Raw genomic sequence first — 26,624 nt, 5'->3', positions numbered from 1 at the left:
CAGAAGGAAGAGGTTTGCACGTGCTCTGCTCGCAGCCCGTGTGAGGAAGCAGGTGGCCAGCATTCAATGCAGCTTGCTTTGCTTTAAGTGTAGCCTCTCTAATTGAAGATACGGCCTCATAGGTCTCGGGAACAAAGAATTGACTTGCGTTGACTTGAAGCCAAACCGCAGCAATTAGCAGCTGAAAGGAGGAGGAGAGTTGGGGGCGGACAACGGGAGCCAGCAGTTTAGGTCAGGCTTTGGGTGCTAAAATATCACGCAGTGACTCAGCGTGGGGTGAATTCGCTGAGGGATGTTAAAGAGTTTTCTTTATTTCACGTTATTTTTGTCCTAAAAATCTGTTCTAACTCCTACCACGGATGAAGGTCAGAATGCAGGAGTTACTGAGTGATGTATTTTGACCTGGATAACGCTGGAGGTCAAATGGAGAAATGTAGCATTCCCTTCTGGTCTAAAAATTCCATCAATGAACGAGATAGCAGCCTGCGGTGCTGAGAGTTCCAGCATGGCAATTTCATGTCAGAACAGTGCTTTACTGCTGGTTGATTTACTTAGTAACATAAGTACATTGAATCAGAGCAGAGGAACTTGCTTTGGGATTAATTTTAGTTAGCAGAGTATTTTTGTTTTTCCTACTGACCTCCATTTGAGACTAAACGTTTTTAAGATATAGAAACGTGATGGTTTTTCTTTAAAGTTATGATTCACCCAAATGTAGAACTACTGGAGCAGCGATCTGCCATGAGAGCAGAGTGGACTCAAGGAGCTTTACCACAAACTCTTCATTAAAACATCAGCGTGGAGTGGGGTTTTTCTGTCATTTCTGCAAGGATTCTAACAGCCACTGTTTATTCTCACAGAGGGAATAAATTCACCCCCTCTTTTTCATAGGCGCCATTTTGTCCCCTGCCCCCTGTGCTGCCATCTATGCCCCAGCAACAAACTGGAATGGAATATTGGCAGAAAGGTTCAACCTTTACTGCTGTAGCACCATCAGTTGCCTCTGGTGTCACAGATCAACATAATATAGCAGGCGTTACTTTTGGAGAAGCCCTTACTTAAGGTAGCTCTGATCTAACTTAAGAATTTAGGTTCTTTCTACAGTCCGGTGGAACTGATCATAAGACCTGTGAATAACCCAAATAAATAACAGGATTTGCATTTGGGGAAACTTGTCAGCACTTGATGTAATCAATCTGCGTCAGTATAAAAGACGTGGGGAACACAGAACAGGGACAAAGATCTCTACTGTGATTTAATGAAGGTGGTGGTCCTTTCCATTAAGGCCATTTCACTATTTTTCGTGGGCACATGAGAATTACATTATTTTCTGTACAGTTTTCTGTCAGATTAACCCCTGAGCACAGCACTCCAAAGGTAACACTGCTGTGTTCCATACAGCAATATGACATATCACATTCTCACTGAATGCATTGCCCTTGGGTACACTGGGGTTAGTTAAGCAGTATTGCTAGATGTTTGATTACCATGTTGAGATAATTAATGGGCTGCATGCTATCTCTATTAATTAGACCATGCTCAAGCCTTGATAAAGTGTGTGTCCTTATAGTGCAGCATAATAGTTTCACAAATCCCCTACAAACTGTGGTTAATTACAAGCTCATCATGATTTCAGGATCTAAGAGAGGAGAGGAAAAAAAAAAAAAAAACCCACAACCTTTTTTTTTAATGGTTGTTAAATAGTTCTAAGAAAAATTCTCCCATGAAGTGAAAGTAAGAATGTTTTTTGGAAGATGAAGCGATTTGGTAAAAAGAAACTTTTTCTTTCAGACAGTTTGACAACTTAACTACATCTTTTTATATGTGCATGTATGCTTCATATACATACGTACAAGAAATTCGAAGTAAGGAGGCCAAGATCCTTTTCTTGTAAAACTTTGAATCTGTGCGGTTGAGCAAGCTTAGGAAGGAAAAAAAATACAGTAGAGACACATTGCTTCATTGGAGGGTCAGAAAGACAGTAATCTATAGTTGATATTTACTTAAATTTGACAGCTCTACGCAGCAGTGCAAAATCCCCTTTTCAAAATGCTATGAGAACACACCTACCACTGCTCAAATCACAAGCTCCCATCATAGCATAAAGCCTTTCTTCAATCCTGCAATTTCTAGTTGTCCTTGCTTTCAGCCCCTTTGACTGCTGTATTCTTATGGATGCTCAGAAGTGAAGACATACGTCCACATCTGACAGCAGGGCTGTGCAGCCTGAGAGTTCCCTCCTTAGGTAGATGATCACATATGCTCTTTTTTTTTTTTTTTAAAGACAGAGGCAGCTTATCTCTAAAGCAGAAAAAAGGAGTTTGGTCCACTCACTATTGTAAAAAATTTTTTTAAATATTAGCATTTAGTATTAGATATAAAAGTTATCATTATTCTGTGTGTATATCACACACAACGTGTACTAAAATTATATTTAATTGAAATTTCGTTATCTGTATGGAAATGATTTTGTGTTTAAATTACAGGTTTGTTATTTCCTTGGTTATCTGAAGAAGTTGTCTGCAGTGTTACAAGTGGCCTGCTCGTACTGACTCACTGCAGCATCACTTGGCCTTTCCAGCTCCCTGGGATGAAAGCTTCTTGCACGGAAGTATCAGTGTCAATGGTAAGCTCAAATATGAAGTTAAAAATACTATCAAAGCAGATTAGAGAGTATTTGTTCAATTACTGTCAATACAAGCCATCTGGCAGCAGGGCATGAAAGGTAATCGGCTTCATTTTAGGAGTGATATTTCACTTCCTAAGCACCTTGACTAAGAGATGCAAATGCAGGTCTGTCTGTCTTTTAAAATGGTGGCTGATCACAGCTCTTAAGACTTAATTTAAATGTACTTCAAGAAATGTAATAGTTACTGGGGAAAAAAAAGTATAATGTCTACACATTCAAGTGTTTTGTTAAGTAGACAGATTTCCTCTTTTTCTATTTGAAAGTTCAGAGGAAAAAGCAGGAGAAAAAGGAAGAATAACAAAAAAAACCCCTCACTTAAATAGGAGTTGAGATTACTCAATGTTTCTTAAAAGAAAAAAGGAAGAATGTTTCTCAGCACCGTTGAATCCGACCATCATAAAACAGTGCACTGTAAAAGCAAAATAAACTTTTCCGTTCTGCTGTAGAAACAAAGGAGGAGTCTTGCAAAACAGCACATTTCTTCTGCTTTGACTTCCTTTTCTCCAACAAAACTGGAGTGAGGATCTCTACCGGAGCAAACTACCAGTTTGCAAAAGATGTGCAACTTAATCCCTGTTCTTAAGCTGGGTTTACATAGGAATAGTTTCCTATTCTAGATTTGTGGCCATTAGAAACCGAGATTTACTGTTCGCCTGTACCTTGCTGCACAAGAAAGAGCAGCAAATAAGAGCCAGGTGTAAAAGTTGGGTTAATCTGAGGAGGCTGAGGGCAGGTGAATGAGGTAGAGTTCACAGCAGCAGCTTTCCAGTAGATGGCTCTGTTATACACCAGACTGTCCTACAGCTCCTCCACCTCTCCCCAGTGAACTGCCTTTTGTCTCATCCAGCCTTCTAGCACAAATCTATGTACACATCTTCGCCTTTTCGTTTGGGCAACAGTGTCAAGCGTAGGTGTCTCTTGTAATATTACTAGTTTTCCTCCTGGTGGTCGCACACAATTATGAAGCTATCACGACAACACAGCCACTTTCTTAGTTAAACCCCGGGGCACAGAATAAACCAATACTTGTCAAGCTGGTAGGCTGAGTGGGGACTGGTAGCAGATGAAGAGAGCCCAATTGAATTACTGGTGGTACATTTATTCAGATAAAATTTAACAAGATCAATTAAAGCTCTTTGTTTAGTGGAAGGCTACTTCACAGATGTTATTTCCAATTTCAGGTGTTTTTTTTTTTTTTTTTTTTGTTGTTTTGTTTTTTAGTGAAGAACACAATATGGAGTTGATGAGTCTTGTTATTTTGCCTGTAAAGAGAGGTCTTAAATGCTCAGAGATGCCTGCCAAGTGCAGCCGTTCAGTTCTACACCACAGAACTAGATGAGTTTTGCTTGAGTTATAAAACACATTAATTTATGATTATACCCCTGTATGCTGTGGAACATATGTAGGTACAGCACAAAGATGACAATTTGTCAAGCCCTTCTCCAAGCCCTTTTTGTGAAGAATGAGATCCCATTTGGACCAGTTACAAGTGAATAGACATTATACACTCAAAAATCATGCCTTTGTTGCTTAATACAGCAAAATATTGTCGGTGTAATTATTTTTGTGCCATTCTTTTGTCCTGTGGCATCAATCCAAATGTGATTCCTACTCTACCTGGCTGTAACCCAAGACCACTTCAAATAAGGCCCTCAGGATCCTAATTCTCTCATTCAACTATGACCAGAGTCTGTGTAGTTTTGATTCAGCATACAATGGTCTGTGTGGAGAATTCTAAATACAGTTCTAATTGTCAGTGGCCTCTTGCAAAAATTTATATTGATCTGCTGTATATTGCCAGTTCTTCATAGAAAAACTGTATCAAATACATAGGAGAGTTTATTTCTTTTCTTTGGTTCTTGGTATATTCAGAGCCACTTAACATTCTGTTTTTAAACTTCAGGTACATCTCTTGCATTACAGGCAAGCAGCCATGCATGCAAGTAATGTATGTCCCCCCCCAAAAAAAGTTTATTAACTGGGGGGCCAAATCCATTCTGAGTAACATGTAATAAAGAAAGAGCTGGAGCATAAAATAGGTAAGTGGCACAACTGGGTTTGTTTGGCCTTGAGAAGGCAAGACTGAGGGAACTCTTACTACAGCCTTATGATACATAAGGGCTAATTATAAACAAGTCAGGGCTAGAGTCTTTGCGGAAGGGCTCAGCAAAAAGTCTAGATGCAGCAATTGCAAGTTTTAACAAAAAACAAAACCAAGTGAATATGAGGAAAAAACTCTTCACGTGTGTGAAGCACATGGTTAAGCATTAGAGCAGTGGCCAAAAGAGTCTGTGGAATTTCTATCTTGGACATCTTGAATATTTGATTGGGCAAGGCCCTTTGCATCACTTTACAGCTGCAGACCCTACCCTGCTCAGAGCAGAAGATTGGGTTACATGACTTCTGAACTATGACTATGACTTCCATAGAATTTCTCTGCAGTGTCTCTCCTGGGTTGGCTTTTTTTCAGTTTGCCTAATAAGGAAACATTCTAAAACTGTTCTAGAAGTTTCAGATGAAGAAAGCCAGGACAAAACTCCTTGGATTAGAAGGACTTGGAATTTGTGATGCTCTTTAGATCTTTGGGAGGGAGGGGAAGAGAGAGGAAACAAAATCTAGGCATAGTTCTTAAAGTTTTTCTACAAAGATGTTTCATCGTTATAAACTTCTTCTTTCTGCCAGGGAAGCAATGATATTTAACCATAGCTCTCCTTCTTTATGTTGGACACTGGCTATTGAATGTTCTGTAGCTACAAGTTTAATGAGACTCTATCCTTTTAGAGAGAGTCTCTAAAAATGGAATAGAAAACAGGTCTATGGTCTTATGATTGGCTATGTTACTGAGGTGAGGAGTACAGTTTTGTGCAGTTTCATGGCAGGTAACAGCTCCTTGCATTTGTGTCCTAGTAAGGTTAAGTCTGGTCCCCCTCAGCTGGTGCAATTTGTCAAATCAGTCTGACTAACACTGAGGCTAGCAGTGCCCTGATTCTGGGATGTGTGATGTAGCTTGGCATATAAAACCCCATAGATTTTTTTTTTTCTGATGTTTTTTTAAAGAGTGAAAGTGAGGTGAAATGGGCACTGTGGTCACAGAAAAACTGAAACTTTGGAGAGATACATTTCATTGTACATTTTTAGAAGCTGTGAAGGAAGTACTCTTTTACATTTGCCTGCAACCCTTTGCTGCAACATTGAGGATACTGAGGATACTTCTTTCTTATCGGAAGCTGCAGGTACATAATTGAGTCCAAGCTTTTCTTAGAAATAACTTGGAAGAAACAGTTCTTCATGCTACATAACATAAACAATTGCTAAAATATGCAGATCAGGAAAAGTAATGATGTGTAATACTATAATGTTTTAAATGTCTTAATTTAGTTTATAGGCACTCCAAAAAAATCTCTTAAGGAGCCAAGCATCAATAATGTGAGCCTGTGCTAGCTGAGTAATTACCTCTCGGTGCTGAATTCTTAAATATTAATTTGCTGTATGCTATTAATCATGTGCTACACAGTAATCTCTGAAGGCGAGGCAAAATCACGGCTCTGAAGTGAAAGGAGAGAGTAGCTCTTCCACCAAGGTTCAGAGTTTGCAGTTCTTCAGATTTGTCTCCTAGTTTTTGATAAATCTGCACATGACGTACTTTGTAGTGCTTGTTTGCATGGCAGGTATAAATATGGGGTTGGCCATGTCAGATTACATGACGTTGCTAAATGCTCTTCAAAGCACAGCTGGAGCTCGATGCAGTGGTTGTAGAAAGAAGGCATGAGTGTCTGAGACTCTTAAAAGTACACTGGTCTGCTTCTAAATTGCTAAAGATTTGCTTGTATTTCCTTGCAAAGTGTCTGAAGAAATACTCGTGACTTTATTTTTGTGCCCTTAGCAAAGAAGAGCAGTTCCTGTTGTTAGTGAGGTCAGTGAATATTTTTGCAGAACAGCTTCTGTGTAATCAAGTCAGGGCATATTTGAATTGCAAAGCGTGGTATAGTAAAGACACCCAAGCTAAGGTCAAATGAATGAGGTCAGGTACCAAAGATACTTCAGCTGCAGTAGGATACAACAATCCCAACTAATTCACTCTGCCTGACAGAATCAACAACAAAAAAAAAAAACCCTAACAAAAAAAGGAAAAACAACAGGAAAGAAACCCCATAAAGTATCTAGAATCTTGAAATGTCATCTAAAATTAATCTAATACCATATCTCACGCTTTCCCACTGGGGAAGCTTCATTTCTTGGAGTTCAACTTCTCTCAGTCCTTTCAGAGAGGCAAGCATATCTGTAAGACAGGTAAAGAGAGGGAAACATTGGTATTTCACATGCCCTGAAGATAAATAAAGCTGATTTGGAGAATTATCTCCTCGATTGAGCTGGTTGTATTGGTTGGGGGGGCTCTTCTAATGCAAATCTGCTGCTTTGGTTACGGTCACAGTTACTACAGTTATGATGTGATTGCTAATGCTAGCTGTAACAATCATGAGGATAACACACTTCTTTAGAGAGAAGGAAACATCTTCCCTGATGGAAGGTTTAATAGGTAATGCCAGTAAATACTGGGATGAAAAAAAAAATGAAATTCTGCCATTCCCACTCATTTGGTGTAGGATTCTTGGTGAGAGATTTCACCTGTTTGGAGCTTCCAGGGTCTGATTTAAGTGGCAAGTTTCTGTGAAGCTTGTGAAGCTACTATACCTAGAAATAGAAATGACCACTTCTATTTCATAGTGCTTCCTGTTTAATTGTGTTTATTTGACAGTAGAGATTGATCAGTATGGATGTCTTCCTTTCTCTGGAAGCAGTGGATTCCCTCAGTTAGGAAGAGAGAAAGATCCTTTTTTGCCTTTTGCAGTCTTTTGTCCAGTAGTAAAGTGAGGATAATTCCACGCACCCTCATAGGTGTGCTGCTGAGTGCAAAAGTCTTCTAAAGTTCAAAAGTTTCCTGCTGATTTTTACACTGTCTGTAAACCAAGATGTGTGGACATTGAAATCCGTGGGTAGGCATGCAGCTTCCTTAGGGGCTATGGTTCTGCACCCCTTGAGATATTTTGAAATTGAGAGCTTTTAAATCACTTAAATGGCAAAACTCTAGGGAAAAATCTACCTGGAAAAATATCTCTGTACTTGAGCTCAGTTTTAGCATCAGTGAACTTTCAGCCAAAGCTGTCCCCATTTGCTTTTGCTCTCCCTGTTTGCTCACGCCTCCTATCACAGCCTTTATCTTGAGCCAGTGGAACTATTCCAGGAGTGTGTGTGTGCTACAGATGTACACTTGTTCAGGATCACTAGTGGGCAAGCAACCATGATCTAGTTCATGAGCTCCTCAAAATCAGAGTGTCTTGGGAATGAAGACTGCAAAACCCTACAGCATTCTCAGACCTACACATCCACTAGCCGTACAGAGACACACAGTGTGTTCCTTGGGCTTGTCCTGCAGGGAACATCTTCAAATCTTGCATCAAACAGTTTGTTTACCTTTTTTAACATGAAATTTTTAAATGATGCTTAATCACACCAAAGAACTTTCTTTTTCTCAGACAAAATTATGTATTTACATAAAATTCTCTAATTGCTTACAGTATGTTGTCTCCTAAATGTAGCACCTGCTTGAGGATGCTGCTGATTTAGGTATAACAAGATCAACAGTACAGTTGTGCATTGTGTAAGGCAGGAGAAAAGTCATTTTTAAAACCTAAGTAAGATTAAATAATAATAGGAATAAAAATAATGCATTTTTTTCATATTTCATATCAGCTTCTGTAGTGATGATTTATTTTTCTATTGATTGGGGTATATTTCTAGGAAAACATGGCTTCATTAAATGACAGAGATGAAGCTAAAAATGCCTCCTATTTAAAAATAAGGATATTTTAAAGATATGCAGCTTAAAAAAAAAAAAAAGACCATTTTGTCTGGCCTGTGCAAATCAAGGAGGAAGAACTCAGAACTGGAGAATCTGACTGTAGGTCAGTGCTGCTGCGTTACCTCTGTGCAGAGAAGCATCTGTGCTTCAGAATCCCATTAGAGAGGTGAGGTTTTGTCCTGGGCTTTGTGAGGGTACAGCATAAAGTTCTCGGTTTAGGGCTGGTTGGTGACTTTGCATCCTGCTTCAGTGCTCTGTTAGAAGTGGACACCTACATCTTACCTGCGTGTCAATACCAAGGTGATTCCTTCATCATATTCTTCACTTCTGCGTCTGCTGATGTCCATTTACATTCTTGAGTCTTCCTTTATAGCCACAGCTTTGCCCATGATCGCTAAGATGGAGCATATTGGGTTTGCTTTGTCTCCTTTTTGCTTTCTTCTGCTTTCCCAGGTCTTACTGCAGACACTTTTCTCCCTGATTGTTTGCTTCCATGTGCAGCTGTCTGCAAATACAGTGGGGAGTAAACAGTCTTTGACCATCAGGTTCTTTGGAAACTTGATGTCAGTGTTGGTAGATAGAGCTTTGTTTGTCCTAGTGGAATTCCTGCAGTTCGTGGTTACTTCCTTTATTGACAAAAATGAATTTCTATTACATTCAGTCTGCTTGTCTCAATCTGCTCTGTGCATCATAAACTAAAAATTTGGTTGTGGTTGCAAAGCTGTTGGGTAAAGTTGTGCATAGGGAAATGACCTGGACTCAGGAAAGCATCCTGATTTTCACAAACCCTATTTGGAATATTGTACAAAACCATTCATAGAAAATAACTGTACAGTGATGTTGGGTACTTTCTTTATTCCTACCATTCAATTTCCTTTGCTTTTTTCCTCCCTTGGAAATAGTATTTATTTTCTGATGATCTGGAAGTTCTTCACAAATTACTGTTTTTTCAAATTCATATGTAGTTAAAAGCAGCTTGTCTCCTTTTAAAAAATGCAGGGAAAATTGGATGGCTTCTTTGTCCACAGTATCCAACAAGGTGGGCTCCTGCCTCCAAGCTTGGTTTGTGTTCAATCAATGAGTTTCTGAGTTGCAGCAAACCCAGTTCCCTGCGGATCGAGAAATGTTTTCCCCCTCCCTCTCTCTGAGGCCTGATTATCTGCTCTTTGCATTCTTAGAATGAACCACAGGCTCCCAGCTGTGCTGCAGATCTGCCTACAATCCTTGAAACCCCCAAAGCATGCTTAGTTGCCTGTCTGAGTCCAGCTATGTTCTTTCCCTTCCACCCCTTTTACAGAGGATTCACCTGTATTTTATTTTAAAGAAACATAAGACAACCTGATAATGGAACAAATTCTTTACAGCATAGTTTTTAAGTGATCTTTGTGGACTTGCATCTGAATGTAAACCAGAACTCGAATTCTGGCCTTGCTTTTAGCATTTGGTTTCACTATGGAGCATTCCTGCTTTTATAGAAGTGACTTTGCTCAATTTAGTGCCGTGCCTTCGGTGACTGTGCTGTGACAAACGGTAGACATGCCACACAATGCAGTGTCCTTGATTTCTGTGGCTTGGGAATTTTTACAAAATTGTATAAAGTCACTCCAGATATTTTTTTTTCTGGGGAGTATATTTCACTTTACATCTGGGTCTTACTAAATTCTAGATGAGCATATATGAAGGGGCAGAAGAGGGCTGTGAGGTAACAGAACCTTTTCCTTTTTGCTTGGAGCCCATTCTTTGCTTTTAAAAAGCAAATAGCTTTGCCACCTGCAGCCGTTTGGAAGCCAAAATGAAATGAGCTGATGTTCTCTATCCCATTCCAAGCATACAGGTGTCCACTGTATGAAAAGCGTTATTGCCGTTGGCATCATTTTTAATAGTGTCAGCACAGAACCCAAATGGCACTGGTTGGAAATTGCCCTTTACAATGAACTGGGGCATGCTGGCTGGCAGTATGGATGAGCTTTGACACAAGGCTGTACCTTGTTAGCAAGGAAACAGGATTTCAGCCTTTCGTGTTTGTAGTCCAACATCTGCACCCAGAATATGTCTCACAGTTCATTAAATCAGTGTGGTATTTTTATTGAATGCAAGCCCTGAAGTCCTTGTTATAATGGATGCAGAGCTTATACTCTAAGGTAGACCAGGGTTTCTCTGTTCTTGCTTGCATCCTTGTCTCTGATAGCATTGTTATCCATGTTTTCTTCAGCAGGACAACCTGTTAGGAATTTTGTGGTGGGAAAAAAAATGTACTGCTCTTGAACCAGAAACGTTTCCTGGGAATATATTTACTAGTTTAGATGGAATAAAGCCTCAGAGCTCAGGTAGGCTTTCATTAGTGTATTAACTCCATCACAGAAGGAAATGGGGCATCTGTCAGGGCACTGCTTTGCCTGCTTAATTGGCCAGGACCCCTCTAATTGTGAGGACAGTAGGTAATTGCACTGACAGAATACAAGGCTTTATTCATATGTGCTTAATTCATAAGTATATTTGCATACCAAAACAACCTGCCTTGCTGTGTCTGTGGATATAAATGTTTTGAGAACTTGAAACATTTTCATTGAGCAAACAGGCTGCATTGCCCTCAGCACTACTTTGCAATTCCTGCTCCCTGCCCGAAGTCTTGGGTGATTTTACCAGTATTGCTGTTATCTTGTTAGAGACCTAAGAGGAGCTACTGAATTCTGCTCTGACAGCCAGATTTTTGAAGGTCTTATTCTCTTAACTCTTCTAATACTGTTAATAAATCTGGTGAAAGGTGACCGTAATTTCAGCTGCCATGTGAAAGAATTGGCTTCTTTAGTTGTATTTTTGGCTTCTAAGCCATGCTGAAAAGCCAACATGGAAAGCAGCATCAGCATTGAATTACCCTCCCCCTGAATTCTGGTCCAGTTTGAAGGGTGAGCCTGAGAGGACTGGAGAGTAAAGACTGTTTCACAGTGAGGGAGTCAGCGTAATAAGAAAGCTTGGATGAAGCCAGAGGCAAAAAGTAACAGTGATGCAAATCAAAGCAGATAGCCATATGAAAAACACACATCAAGGCAGCTGAGTTAATAGGGGCTCAGAAAAATCATGTTATCGTTTGGTTGGAAATCCCATCAAATGTACTTGGCAGGAGAAATTTATTTAGATATAACTTCAGAAAAAACCCACAAAGGATTCATTCTGACATGTGAATGCCTCACATTATCTACGAACACACAGGTGGCTTTTGGATGCAACATGCTGCATAACAGATGCCTTTGCCTGTGTCTCAAGAGCCACTTGTTGTGCATTCATATTGAGCCAAAATACTTTGACAATACAAAAGATTTGGGAAAGGCTGTTTGGCTGATGCTTGTGTTGTGAAGCAAGCATTTAAATCCTGATTTAAAATCGGGACTGTTTTTGCTGGTCATTAGAAGATAATTTAACTAGTTCACTGCTTTTATTTCCATGAAACTACAGAAAATAATTGTGGAGATGGAACCACTGCAAAATAACTCTTGTTTATATGTATGTATATTGACATCACTGTCCTTTGGTCTTTGCTACAAGTTATGCACAAAATGCATAAACACAAGTCTCAAACAGCAATCGATGCTTCACTAATATGCCATCAAGTGCTACATCATATGTTTACATAAATGATTCGAACTTCTGCTTCGCTAATGCGAGCAAACTTGGTGCCGTGCAGATAACAGTGCTGCACACATGGCATTTAGTGGCACTGTCACTGGCATTCCAAAATTTCAGTGTTAGAGGTCAAGAAACTGCTGCAATACAGAGCCATCTGTATGGCAGGTTTCTGCTCATGGAAATGCACTTTTTTAAACCCTACTTGGGTTAAGAGTGATTTTGAAAACAAATCAACTCCCTTTCAGCTGTGTTTCTATGTGTACTCTGATACTGCTGGGGATTTGTTTCCTGCAATGATTCTGTTGGATTTTATTTCAGTGATTTGCAGGTGTAAGCAAAGTGATATTAGAAGCTAGAAGGTGGTGTGCTCCTGGCTCGCAGAGACCTCTGTAAATTCAGCTTTTCCATGTATGATACAGAATTCTAACAGTCATTAAAGGCTCGTGGTCCTATAGTTTGGGTGATGCAGGTGATAATAGCTCATATGGGATATTCTCAGACTCCATACATGTGAAACTACAATTCTTGGCATGTATTTCAGTGGGCTTTGGGTTAGATCCTTGAAAGCAAAGGAGTTTATACATCTCCCAAAATTCAGAGCATCCCTCTGAAATATTTGTAAACGCTTCAGTATTTGCATTGCTATGCTGCTGCTTCTCCAATCTTCAGCAGAAATGCATGCTTATTTCCTATTTCTGGAGGGATGTTTGCTTATCTTCCAACTGTCCTGGCCTTCTGCAAGCTGAAACAAAAGAGTAGAGAGCCCCTGCAAGAAATTTTGCTTTAGAATGCTTTATTGCTGAACAATGAATACCAATTTAATTGTACTTGGGAGCCCTGGCTGTGTTTTCTTTTGTTAAGTCAGAAGTGTGGAAATGAGTTTCAGCTGCTGTTAAAAAAAATTGCTACAGTACTACTGTAAAATACAGAATTTCCATGGTATCTGGCTTGTTCTACAGCCCTTCTAAATTGAACTCAATTAGGCTTCATGTCTCCTTTCCTGTCAAAGATATAATACTTGTGCAGTCACGTGTGGGATGTGGTAATGCATTTAATCAGGAGATTTGTCAATAGCTCTAAACAGTGTCCTAAGCTGCCCTTTGTGGAAACTCCTTTCAAACGAGTGTGAATGACTGCAGAAGTGGTAAATACCTCTTTAACTACGTGTAGGATAGTTATTATGGAATAGAGCTGAGGGTGTGCCGTAAGGCAAAGGAGAATTTCTTCACTTCAGGACTGGTGAGCAGTGTTTGTGTGCACGGATGGACGCAGATGAGTATGTTCACTATGAAACTCATTTTGTGACATGGCTGAGGAAGCTTTGTGTAGATACATTTGGCTTTGGTTTAGTCCTTCTGTAGAAATACACACGTTTGCTTACGGCAAATGTTGGTGCACTTTAAGAGATTTCAGCGAAGCATCATCACTTAGACTTTTCAGGAAAAAAAAAGACCTTATTTTGAAGAAAGCAAAGGAAAACACAGAAAAAAGAATGAGGAATTCCTTTCAATTCACAGAAATTTATGTGGACCTTCATGAAGACCTGGAATTATTTTAATACCTGCATTTTAGTCACTCTATCTCTGTTGCTACTGGTTCTTCCTGCGGCCCCTTAAATCTTTACTGAGCAACACTGTTATTGAAGTAATATTTTTAGAAAATATGTGCTTTAGCTGAGGAAATGTCAGTGTACTGTTATACATTAAATTGTATTTTTCTGGAATGAGACAAAAAAGCCCATGTTGTCAGATGCCTGCTGGAGTCCTCAATTAAGCAGCAGCAGTACCCAACTCAAATTCAGAGCAGAATTCAATAAATGCATGCTGCATATTCACTTTCCACAACTAGCAATTACAAACAGATGCAATCAACAGGTCTTTCCCAACATCTATACAAATCTGACAGCACTGTTAAGAAACCTGAAAGAGGAGTTAATTGAAAAGTATGCCTGTTTCCCTGTGTGCTTTTAACACTTGGCACCGCCCTCCCCAAATAAATTAATAAATAGAGAAGTAGCAATATGTCTGCAGGTGGGATTTGTATATGGAGGGAATAACTCAGAATAGATTCAGTTATAGGCAAGAGCCCCAAATGTCACTTTTTGTGCCAGCCTGGACCTAGTTTGACCAGCCCCATTTTGTGATGTGCAAACTGCAGCACAGAGGTTGCTGTTAGGAGGCACATCAGAGGTGCTCTGTTGTTGGAGCACCCAGGGAAAGAAACTGTTCAGAAAGGTGATCTGAAAGTGGGTTTCTTTCTTCTTTCCCTTGGCTGCAGTGATGCCATTCAGGAATGCCACTTTTTCTTGATGTGTAGGAGTGGCAGTTGCTGCCTAAATCTAAATATTATTTTCATAGGTTTCAACAGCTTTTGATACACAAGTAGTGCTTTCATTTCCAACCACAATTTCCTTTCTGCACTCTTGGATGGCATCAAACAAGGATTTGTGTTTACAAGAAATGTTCCTTTTTTTGTGAGTATAGCAGTTCATGTCATAAGAGACATAATCTAAGACGTGACAGAAGTTGTGGAATGCACAGCAAATTTTTTGAATGAGTTCAAATTGTTAGTTTAATTGCCACTGTATTCTTGAGACAGAGGACATGGTGTAAAAATGCTTTTCAGAATATCAATTATCAGCTAATTTTCCAAATACAAAACAAACACCTTGTAATGCTGTTGTTTTCCTGCTTTAAGAGTAGGACATCACAGCACTGTGCAGTATGAGTATATAGCTCATGGAGTGTGAGGAGTCTTGGATCCCTTATTGTAAGGAAAAGGTGAAGATGTAAAACAGCCCTATGACCCAGGGCAGGTTTGGAGGGAATGATCTGGAGTGATCAGGTTTTGGTTTGGCTTTTGTTTTCATAGTTCTGAAATTTTATAGTTTCCTCATTGCTTTCTTGGTTCCTGAAAGGGCAGGGAATTTTCTTCCCATTGTACAACTTTGCTGCAGGATTGGTGAGAGTAGTAGGTAGTAAAAGGGAGTTGTGGAACGCAGATGGACAAGGCACTAGTGGAGGCATCAGGAGCTCTGGCACTGATTTATTGGACGAGTGATTTGGGGCCACATGCAGTAAACAGTTTGAGCATCATTCATAATCTTTAAATTACCTCCCCAAACTATTTCAACTGAATTCTATAATCACTAGACTTTGTTTTCTAGTGTTCTGTTTCTGCCTTAATGAATCTTTAATTTCTCTCTGCTCAGGGGCCAGCTTTAACGGAACAGTTGGTGGGTATTCCTTTCCTGACAATCTTTTCTCCTCTGAGAACTCCACTTTCAGATCCTTTCCCAGTCCCCACAATAATGGTGTTCTGGGGAAACATATCAGATTGACTCTCATAAAAACTGTCGGGGGAGACCACATGTTAATAGAATTAACGGAATCATTGACAGATATCTAGTTTCTCATAGTGCTAAGTTATTAATGGGAGCTGTTCCTAGGGCAGTGGCTTGAAATCTTTCATGGTAACATGAGTTAGGATGGTGTTAGAGACTCAGGGGAAGCTAGGACATGATGATTCTCAAAGGGATAAGCTACTGCCCATCAACTGGTGAGCAGCATCATCACCCTCTCTGCAAGGCAGAGACTGTTTTGTTGCCAGGTTCTGCTGAGTTCACAATTTTGCTGAATATTATTTGTAATCATGACTGTAATCTGTTCAGCCTGAGCAAGAAGCAAGAAATCCAAGGTTGTTTTTTTTTTTTTCAAGATGATTCTGCACCGTATGCTATGAGATACAATTTTTAGATACTCCAGGAAATTTTGAGTAAAAATTGTTACCTCTGGGATGTACAGTTCTCAGTGACAGGGAGAGGGAGCATGACTATGTTTTATGCTTAGGTATCTATATTCTGATTCAACTTCATTTTATATTCTTAAATAATTGGATCTGTTTCTTTTTCCCCCATCACATTTTCACATCTTCCATGCTTATTTAACTTTGGAAAGCATTTTGTGATCAATAGGTAGAATGTGTTTATTAAGCAAGAAGTATCACTTTATTTAGTTGACGGTTGAGCTATGGGCCTTGTACAGATTTATAGCAGAGCATAAACCAAGGGAAGGAGAAATAAACTGTTATTCAGCTGAATTACAAATACAAAGGGACCTGGCTTTGCCTCTGATTTACTCCAGCTGTATGAAAGGCACATCATTATCTCTGGTAACAGAAAGGACACCTGTTTTCCTCACATCTTTAAATTACACAAGTCCCAGAGTCCCCTTGTAGCATTCTTTACCCCCAAGAATCCCAAAGTGGTTTCTGTATTGAAACTGTATGGGAGAATTTTGTCCCTGAAAGAGAATTCCCTGCGGGACAGAAGCAGGCACTTTCTCATTGTGAGAAGAACTGCTCTGGAGTGTTGGCAAGTGGGTTGACTCTGAAAATCAGTTACCAGGGGGTGAAAATGGGCACACGTTGAACAGCAAGGGAGTTCTCTCTTCTCTAAAGAGACCACTGTATGTTTGATACTGATTTCTTTCTTGTGGTTTTCACTAGAACACTACTCAGATGAGAGAGTCTCCAGGGTGTTTGTGGTAATGGCACATGGTCTGACTTCAAAATGGAGGACCAAGTCAGCTATATAGCTAGCAAAATTCCCACTGATTGGAGTTGCTGCAGGTCAGATCCCAAAGGCTCTTTACACGACACGTTCCTGAAATGAGCAGCAGTCTTGTTTTCCTTCTGCTGGCTGTGTGGCTACTCACCTGGCAGCCTTTAATTTGCTATAACTCATCTTTTCTAGTCAGATCTGCACATTTATCCAGCACACCAAAGTTTCCTGTTTCACTCTGTTTCTGTAAGTGCAGCAAGCCATAATCTCATGGAGTCATACATACTCTTTAAGGAACCCCCTACTTATGCTGCTTCTGTATTCAACTAGACTCAAGGGTCAGTAGTTTTTTGCGCCACTATTTCTTTCTCATCTCTTACTCTGCTTCTTTGAACCGGGGCCAATTTTTCATTAAGGAGAACTCAGCAATAGAAAGAACACATGTGGCAGCAAAAGCAGAGTGTTTTCTTTCCATTCCCTATTGCCATACGAATTTTTATTTTGAAATCTAAACACAATGTGTGGCGTGCTGTTTTTCATCTCAATGAATTGGTAACTTGCTTCTCTGTATGTTGTCACCAACAGTCATGAACTGGGGAAAGGCAATCTCTCCCAATACTAGTCTTTTTTTAGGCAAGGATAAGAGAAGCCTTAGATGAAAGATTATTATATTCTTGTATTCAGACAGTCTCACAGCGTGATTTTCTTTGGAGAAAAAAATCAGTAAAATTTGTACCTCCAGGATCCTGTCCAAACACTGCAGTTTATTTCATGCCTCTAAGTCAGAAGTACATTAATCAAAATACTTGCCACAGAATTTCTAACTACCTCTTTACTGACTGATCTGGGCTGTTCCCTGAATTGATCACATGTGTAGGTTAAATGCAAGGCTGAGCAACAGGACGTAAATTGTCCTTCTGGACTTTTATTCTTCCCTGTGTGAGGCTGGTGAATAGCACATTCTTAATTGGGGACGTTTCTTTCAAGTAACCAAGTGCCTGATCTGTAGTCAGAGGGACTGGAGTTTGAGGAAGCTCTACATGTATGGCCTGATGAGCACAAGCAGTCCAACTCAGAAGCAATGCTGCCCATCTACTGAGGGTGGTTATTTTCAGCTAATGAGTGGTTATGTCTTAAGATGTGCTAACTTGATCTCTTGTAGTCATTTGTGCGCATTTTTACTCTTTTTGGAGGTACAGTGTTGAACAATTAATTAAGTCACAAATCACTTAAATATCAGGGCAGGAATTCTGCTTTCTTCTACAGCCTTTTTCTTTCGGCTTCTCAGCCCACAGTGCTGTAGACAGAGAACAAGGTATAAGGTTGAGCACTTTCTTAGTGCAAATGCAACTTCTAGCGTAAGGGGGGAACATTTCAAAAAGTGGTCTAAAATCAGACAAAACATATCCAGAAGGAATAGTGTTATGGAGATGCTAAGCTGCATCAGGCTAAAAGGCAGCTCACAGACAGACTGAAAAATCTGAACAGGAAGAGTAGTGGTTTCCAAGCATCTCTTGCTTTGCTTAGGCCTCCTGGAGAACCCCATCCAATAAGCAGATGCTGCCATGGGAACAGAAAGAAGGAGCCCTTTAATATTCAGTGCATAGAATTGATTTGCTATCAACGTGCTCTCAGAATGGTAGTGTTTCTGAGTTAATAGATGCAAGTGTATGGCATTGTACTTCCCAATGAAAAGCAGACTTTCCAGAGATTGTAGATAAATACCTAGATATCCCAGAACATAATTTGAGCAAGTTTCAAACTACGGACCAGAAGAAAATTCAACTCCTGAACACAAAGATGTGTTTGCAGCTGTGAACACTGTCAGACAGGGTAACTAGATTATGTCAGAGTTTGCTGACAGGCAACTCAGTGTAAATAAACCTGAAAAATTATTTTACAGTATGACTGTAGGTGGTAAAAAATAACAGTCTTGAAGAATTATGGTACCAGCCAGAATTACCTTTATGTTCCTAATCTGCTCTCGAGGCTTCCGTTTTGCCTTTGAAATAATAATAAAAAAATGCTACTACCTTAATACTTCTTACATGTCAGCTCACACCCCCTTGGGTTAATACATTCTGCAGTCTTGTTGTTTACTTCTCATTAAGCTAAATGTTTTATGCAAATCATCTGACATAAAGCCAGACGACCAATCTAGAAAGGCTGTAATTCCATCTGATGAGTTCATTCAACTGAAATCTGTACTTAATTTCCATAATTATACTACCCTATTCTCATAATGTGAACTGATTGCTGCAAAAACACAAAATAACTAAAATGCATTCAGATTTAAAATATGAAAATGATATGTCCCTTTGGGCACAAGTGTTATGTTTTACAAACAGTTTCTCTGTTTTCTTTTTTTTTTTCTTCCACAAAATATCTCTTTATTTAAGGCTGTGTCAGCCTAATTTAAGGACTATTAAAATGATAAGAGCCATTTGTAATGCAGTTTTGTCTTGATAGAGGAAAAAATTGGAAGAAAAGAAATTTGAGAAAAAAAATTACACCAGAGCATTAACAATTATATGTGTCATATTCAGAACCCTGAAGATTGGTATCATCCTTGTCATGCAGCTTAAACTTAGAGCAAACTGACTGTGTTGTTGCTGACTAGTCTAAGTATCTTCTTAATTATAGAATCAGCCAAAGTAAGTCACTGCAGTACCAATCAAGCTGTAAAAGAGTTAGCATAGAGGCTTTTCACATGGCTTGAAGGAGATGACAAAGGTCTGAGCTTCCTTTTGGGAAAATCATGCCTTTCAAACATCTTGCTTGATTGGCCAGGCCTAAAAAGGAAATCTGTGTTGCTTGCTTTGAATTGAATTAATTGTTGTATTTGAAGGAATCTATTCTAAAATACAGACATCTATTTAGCATGCACTGTTCAGCAGTTCCTCAAAGGTTCTGAAGTTGGCACTCAGCATGGCTACCCTAAAGACTAAGTCGCTGAGCTTCTAGAAGGCCAGATGTTTTATCTTTTCCAGTTTGGTTCTATAACCACAGTTGTACTGAAAACAGAAGTTACAGAACGTGACAGGGTAAAAATGTGGAAACAGTATTCAGAAAACCAGTGCAAAAGAGGCATTCAGAAAGGCTTAATGCCATTAACCACACTGTGTTACCAGTCTGTGCTGGTGTACCACCTTTGCCACAATCCACAAATCACCTATGAAATTCAACTTGTGGCTTTTGTCCATGAGTAAGAGCAAACGAACCAATCCATCTCACACATGCTGTGTAAAAAGGTGCTATGATATTCAGAAATCTATCGTTCTGTTTAATACAAAGCCTCTTATTATTTTTCTGTCTCCTGCCTACAGTAAAACAATTTTTCTGTGTATTGCTCAGAAAGGTAGTGGCTGTTTTTGGTAAGGGTCATTGACTCTGTCAGATTCAGCCAGTTTCCCATATGCTGCATGGTCCTTCTCCAGTGCCAGCTGAGGGTCTTTGAGTATACTGTGTTTGGTGGCTGCCCATTTGTCTGCCATCTAGGATCCGTCTTACCAAGTCATTGCTTTTTTTTAATACAGAGTAGACATCCTTGACTGGTAATCTTTCTGAGGGTGCAGTGCTACAGCAATTCAACTCTACTAATGATAATTGTAACGCTGTGCTTTGAAACCCAGCCTCCTTCTGTGTAGGCGGAATAGGAAATGGTGGCTATTTCATTTCTATTATATTTTTAATCGCTGTTGTCTCACATATTTCTTCTTCGTCTGGGCTTCTTTTGTGTGTAGTAGATGTTAGGAATTGATTGAACTCTCTATGATCCCAAATAGCAAAGAGCTGAAAAATAAAGTTCACTTTCCTGAAAACTTCCAGTTGTTCAAGAATGCAGTAGACAGTTATATATGATGGATGCTGAAAATAGTTAAATATGTATGATGGATGCTGAAACCAGAGAAATATGCCACGCTGCTCTGAGTCTGTGCTGCAGGAATTCTACAGAATGCAGATAATTCTGTGTTACCATGATGATCTTTCTGGGGAAGAAAGAGAGCAGAATCACATTATAGCTTTCTAATAAAAATAAGAAGTAATCCTGTGAAATTCAAGCTCATCCAGCTAAATCACTTTAGCTTTCTCTTATCCCTGGCTTAAATATCCTCAGTTGCCTTTCTTGAAATGACAAACACAGATAAACAGCATCAGCTATTGCTGCGTGGGGAAATGGGAGGCAGCCTGCCTGCCGTCTGTGCCCAATAGCATTGAAATATGCAGGCTTACACCTGGCTTTGGTCAGAGAGAAGTTCACAGTGCATTTGCATCTGGAAAATGCTAGAAGAACTGGAGCAAACACCATACCTCTGTGTAGTTGGCTTTGCCTCCATTCAGTGATTTATTCTAAGAAGGTGTGTGTAGTAGAACAGAGCTCCTTGCTGGGACTTGCAGGTTATGCTTCAGAAGAAAAAGTGTCACTTACTTAATTGTCAGCAACACTTCCTGGAGCAACTGGTTATTCCAGAAGAATGAACTCTTGCTTATCCAATTAGTTTAATGAACTGGAAGTGTCTAAACCCAAATGCTCACGCTAGCTAACTGAAAAGCTTTCTGTACTGACTACAAAGGTTGTTCATAGCCTTACGGATTATTAACTTTATACTTTGTAATCAGAACTCAGAAGAAAATATTGTTCCATAAACCGAGTTCCGTGAATTTCACAGTTGAGAGGAGTCCCTTTAAAAAACTAGATAGCATTTTACTTGGATACAGATAGGATGAAGAGGCTAATGAAACCAATTTGAAAAGGATGTCATTTGTTCTACAAAGTGTTGGCCATTGTAGACTCCCTCATCTATTGGAGACAATGACCTAATTTTATACAAGATGAATCTAGTCCTGGAACTAGCAGTCTGGATTTGCATATGCTGAATGAATCTGCTTTCACCAGGCTTATTTGCATGAACCAGTTTGGATGCAGCGTGGTCATAAAAAGACTCTTGTCTGTGTTTCACTGGAGTTTTCTAAATGGTAAAGCACAGTAATTATTTAATAGGGAATGTAAGAATATTTTTCAGTGTCTGTGACTCCCTGGAATTTATCTGAATAAATCTCAGTATGTTATTGCAATAGTGATCAGCAAATAACATATTTTTCTGATTTTTCTCCTCTCTCCTATTTCTTGATGCCTCTGAAGTTGCAGTCCAAATAATCTAATAGAAGGCATTATTTTAGGAGCAGCCCTTGCACCTAAAATGAAGTGGATAGGTTTTAAATTGCATACAATTCCCGTGAATTGCAGCATTGATTTGCATCTCATTTGAGCAGATTGAGCAGTTAGTAGTCCTTCTATTGTGTTTGTATGGAAGCCCTTCCTAGCTGATTTACCACATGAATATCATCACTTTTAATTTTGCCTTGAATTCTCTTTTAGTGGGATATCTGTATGCATCATAGAACTCACTGGTTTGTACTTCTGAGGAACACAGTAAACTGACCTGCTGAGAGCTTTGCTGGACTCCTTCTGGAATCTTGTAGGTTGTTTGCAGCTGGCTGCTCTCTCTGTACGCTGCACTGCAGGCTCTAACGCAGGCACAACCAAGATTGTTCTGTTAGTACAACTTTTCAGTATATTCATACTAAAGCTAGCAGATAAAGCACTGTCACTATAAGTGTCTGTTGCTGGATACACCTCTTATTAAGTCAGTTTGCAAAGTGTCCAGTTAAAGCAATATCCAACATTTAATAGCAAAATATACGGGTTTTAGCTGCAGTCATTCTAAATACCAGACCTTGTGTGCAGTGAGAATTGAATATTCATCAAGAAAATAACTCAGAAAAGGATTTTCAGAGTGACAGTTCGTTGTCTTGAAGCAGGCAGTTCCCCAAGCAGAGCCTTCCCACTGAGGATGCCTTGAGCTATTCTCAACTTACTGTTAACCACAGCTGATGAACGACCAAGACTCAATTGGCTTATGGAGACATGCAAGCAAGTTACTTCATTTTCTTGGCTCTAATTCAGTAAAGCAGTTATGCATTTGCTTCTGCCCCATTAGAGTCCAATGGTTCTTTAAACTCATCACTTAAGAAGGAGTTTTGATGTTGTTTACATCAGGTGGAATGAAAATGGTTAGAATGAAATAATCAACTAAAAAGTCTTGGGAGGTAGCAAGGGAGCACCATATACTGAGTAAATGTTTAGTATAAAAAAAAAAAATTATGAGCATGTGCAAATATTACGAAGTACATGAAGTACCCCTTGGTAACAGCTTATTTTCCAAGCTGAAGGGAAATACACTGGAATCTTCCCTTTGCTAGGAGGTCATTTTTGTGAGAAGTGAGTAAGAGTGTGGAAGGAAAGGAAAATTGGAGTTGCCTCAAGGGAAATAAAAGGAATTAAATTGAGAGTCGATTGTAGAAATCTGCTTTGCACACTCACACCAATTTTACAGAGCCCAAAATTAATTGAAGTGATTCAGGGAAACTTTAAGTATTGGGTAGTCTTAATCACACTTGCTCTAAAAGTTTATTCTGAAAATATGCTCCCTGAATACTGGTTTAGTAATCAGAGATCGTGTATTGGCTACTACTAATTGAATGACTATTCAAAATCCTTTACAGCAGCTCCTTCTAGCAAAAGAGATATTTTCTTATATGTGACTCAACTCAAATTATCTTTCATGCATATAGATACAGCTCTCCTAATCTTAAGAGAAGCAATTGCTCAGAGCAAATATTGACACATCATGCACGTGTCAAGTTGCCATCTTCATTGTTCTGGTTTTTTTTGGTTTTTTTTTGCATTTCACTTAAAAAATAAACTTGATTTTAATTTTTCTCCAGACCTCATATGATAATCCATGCATGGTTACTTTACAAAGAAGCTGTCTAATTGGTAGACTTCTAATGAAATCCACGTATGAAGTAGTTATTCTAGGTCAACTCTTCAAGCCATAGATTCTTTGGAACTCCCGAACTGCTTTTGGCCCTGGGTGGAAGCAAATAAGGTTTTAATAGTACTGACTAAGCTCCAGTGCTTTTGCCTAACAGTTTTATTAGTAAGTCTTGCACTGCTGTTACAAATTTTGTCTGAAAAAGTATGATCAGGAAGCTGCATGGAGTCCTTGGGATGGTTGTGAGCAAGTGAGGTGATCACCAGGGTCTCAGTTTGACTGTAAATTAATTGTCAAAACCAACATCATGAACAGGATACTGCAGGCTTACGTAGGTGAAGTCAAACATCTTTTACAAGTCAAGGTCATGGGCCTTGTTACCACCTCAAAAATAAAATTTAAACTAGTAATTATCATATTTATACCACTGTTACTCTGCAGAGTGTGGTATCCTGAGCTTGATGTCGGCACAGCACCAAGTAGAGCTGGTAGATTAGGTCTTGAAAAAGCACTATTGACACATCCTTGCAGTGCAGTGCCTGTGTTAATACTTAGTCCTGGTTTCTGATGTCAGAATTTGCTCAGTCTCAACGGCTTATAGCTGTACAGTATGCTGCATTGTGTAAATAAATCCTTTATTTACTTAGTGTTGATAGTGTGGTCATAAATAGAGCTGAATTTAATGGTTAATTCCTAGTATGCAGTTAATTTATATTCCAAGTATATCCTCAGTTTTTCTTTGAGTCCATGTAGATTTCTTTACCATTTTTTTTCAAGTTTCCTACATCTGCTGCCTGTAGTGGGAGGAATTACTCATTCCATTAATTTTGATCATGCCTGCCCTTACTTCACATGATGCCCCTACTTCTGCATGAAAGAGAGCAAACAGTTACTAAACAGTCCTTCTCTGTCCTTTCATAATTAGGCACACTTTTGTCACATTCATCCAAATGATCCTTTTCCTAAATTGAATAGTCCTTATTTATTCTATTATTCCTTTCATGGGGAGGTTCTGCATAGTCTAGTTTCCATTTTCTGAAACTTTTCCATTTCTAATATATTCCTTTCGGGAAGATCCATGCATGATATTCAAGGTCTTTTTACAGTGCCTCTTTATATGGTGCGTGTGATTGAGTCCTCATTTTGCTTTGGGCCTTAGACATTCAGATTTCAATGAGATCCCTTCCAGGGACTTTTAGACTAGCTTGAAACATTATTCTGCCTTATAAGAGTTTGGATTTCCAAAGTAATCTCGTTTGTTTTCTCCTTTTTTTCTTTGAATTTTTAGACATCTCAAGAATTTTCCAGAAATGTCTCTTTAAGCAGTTTGTATGTTTTTTTATGGTTTGTTTTTTTTTTTTTTACCCTGTAACAAGTAACTGTATCAGCAGCAATCATAAAACAATCACTTGTCCACCCTTCAAAGAAGCCAGCAATTTGCCTCTGTGAATTGCAAAGGAACGCAGTTACTTGAAAACCAGTAGTGTCTCTGGGGCTCTTCTTACTATTTTTGCTCACTACAGGGTGAAAAATAAAAACAAAAATCACAAAAATAGGAAATCAGAAGCAGTTTTATTAGCCCGATCTTAGATCTCTGTCTTATGTTAGTCAGTCCAAGCCATGAATGAGATCTAATGCCATCTAAATACCAGCTCATCTAAATTAGCAGCACTACCAATAGCAGATGCACTGGGGGAGCATCCACCTCCCTTTAATTTATGGAGATCTGGATGACAGTAGAGCCAACAGTTAAGCTCCCAAAGGTAAAACAAGTATGTATTACCTGCTTTTCAGTAACTTTTGTTACAGTTCTTAGTTCTTAATGCTTAATTCACTTCTTGTAAAAGAATACTCGTCTGTGAGGCTGTACTGAGCAGGTTATCAGAAGCCAGAAATATTCTACTTTGATTTTTTTTGAGAAATGACAAGCTCTCTGCATAATCAGACTAGCCTGAGCTCAACAGGAGTTTATTGTCTAGCTCTTGTCCTGTTGCAGTCCATTCAGTCTCTTCACTGTACTTTCACTAGAGATGTATGTTCTGTCTTTTACACATATTTCATATAGACTTTACGTTAATGGCTTAGAGGAGATTAATGTAAGTTCATGCATACTCTACCCACATACAAATAAATTATACAAGCTCTATTAACTCTTCTTTTCCTCCATTACCTATCAGTATGAACAAAGATAACAAAAACATACATTAAATGGGTTGCAGTGCTGCTTAGGCTGTTCTCACTTTTCTGTTAGCTATTTCTATTTAGTGGACTACAATGAAGATTAAAAGTGGAATAGATATTTTCATCTTTTTTTTTTTTTTAAACTTGGGAAGAGAAATCAAACAGAATGAACTGATTACTGCATGAATGGTTACACAAATTTGCTGTTACTGTTAGCTTGTAGGAGAAAGAGTGATTGGAATGAAAACTGATTTTGGTTGGTAGCTTACATTTATGATGGACTATAAAATACAATAATTTACTATTTAATTCAGGGGGAAGAGCAGAGCTGTGGCATTCTTAAGCTTTGATTTAAGGAGGAAATGAAATATTCTCATGATCTTCAGACCACAAGTAGTCCGTGTTATTCTAATACAAGTCTTCATAGGTTTTAAGTCAGGCACCAGCCTTAGGTAAAGGTAAACCCTTAGTTGTAATCACTGTATCACTAACATTTTAATGGAAGCTACTGGAATAAGGACAACCAGGATTTAGAGATGCTGAAGTGAATCCCAGATGAATCATCTGTTGAATGACTAGATAATTAAGTAAGCCTTTTCTGAACATAGCCCTCTAGGGGAGTTTGAAACATTAAAATGACTTGCTGCAAAAAGAAGAATAGCAGAAAGAGCTTGGAGTTTTGAGGAGCACTCTGTAGTAGTTCTCCCTGTAGGTACAAGCAATAATCTTGTTTATCTAATGCTCAAGTTCAAAGGAAAAGCTGAAGTAAGTGGTAAATATCCATAGATTCCAGGTCAGCGTTCCTTCCCAGGGTGATACATTCATACCAGTAATTGTGGTCGTATATGAAATGTGTTGAGTGCAGAACAA

The 26,624-nt window shown here is 39.0% G+C and overlaps 1 protein-coding gene across 1 annotated transcript in view; it reads left to right on the top strand.

Annotated features, from left to right (window-relative positions):
• The window catches only part of LOC104913050 (uncharacterized), a 129,661-nt gene continuing 103,037 nt past the window's right edge, over positions 1-26,624 (top strand). The window contains exons 1-2 of the mRNA XM_085235263.1: positions 1-231; positions 2,487-2,626. The gene's annotated coding sequence lies outside the window, so the exon portion shown is untranslated. The remainder of the gene's footprint in view (positions 232-2,486; positions 2,627-26,624) is intronic.

The sequence above is a fragment of the Meleagris gallopavo genome, chromosome 13, assembly GCF_905368555.1.
Source record: "Meleagris gallopavo chromosome 13, MGAL_WU_HG_1.1, whole genome shotgun sequence".
NCBI classification, from domain to species: Eukaryota; Metazoa; Chordata; class Aves; order Galliformes; family Phasianidae; genus Meleagris; species Meleagris gallopavo.
Note: the sequence above shows the minus strand (reverse complement) of the source record. Positions and strands in the feature narration are given on the sequence as shown.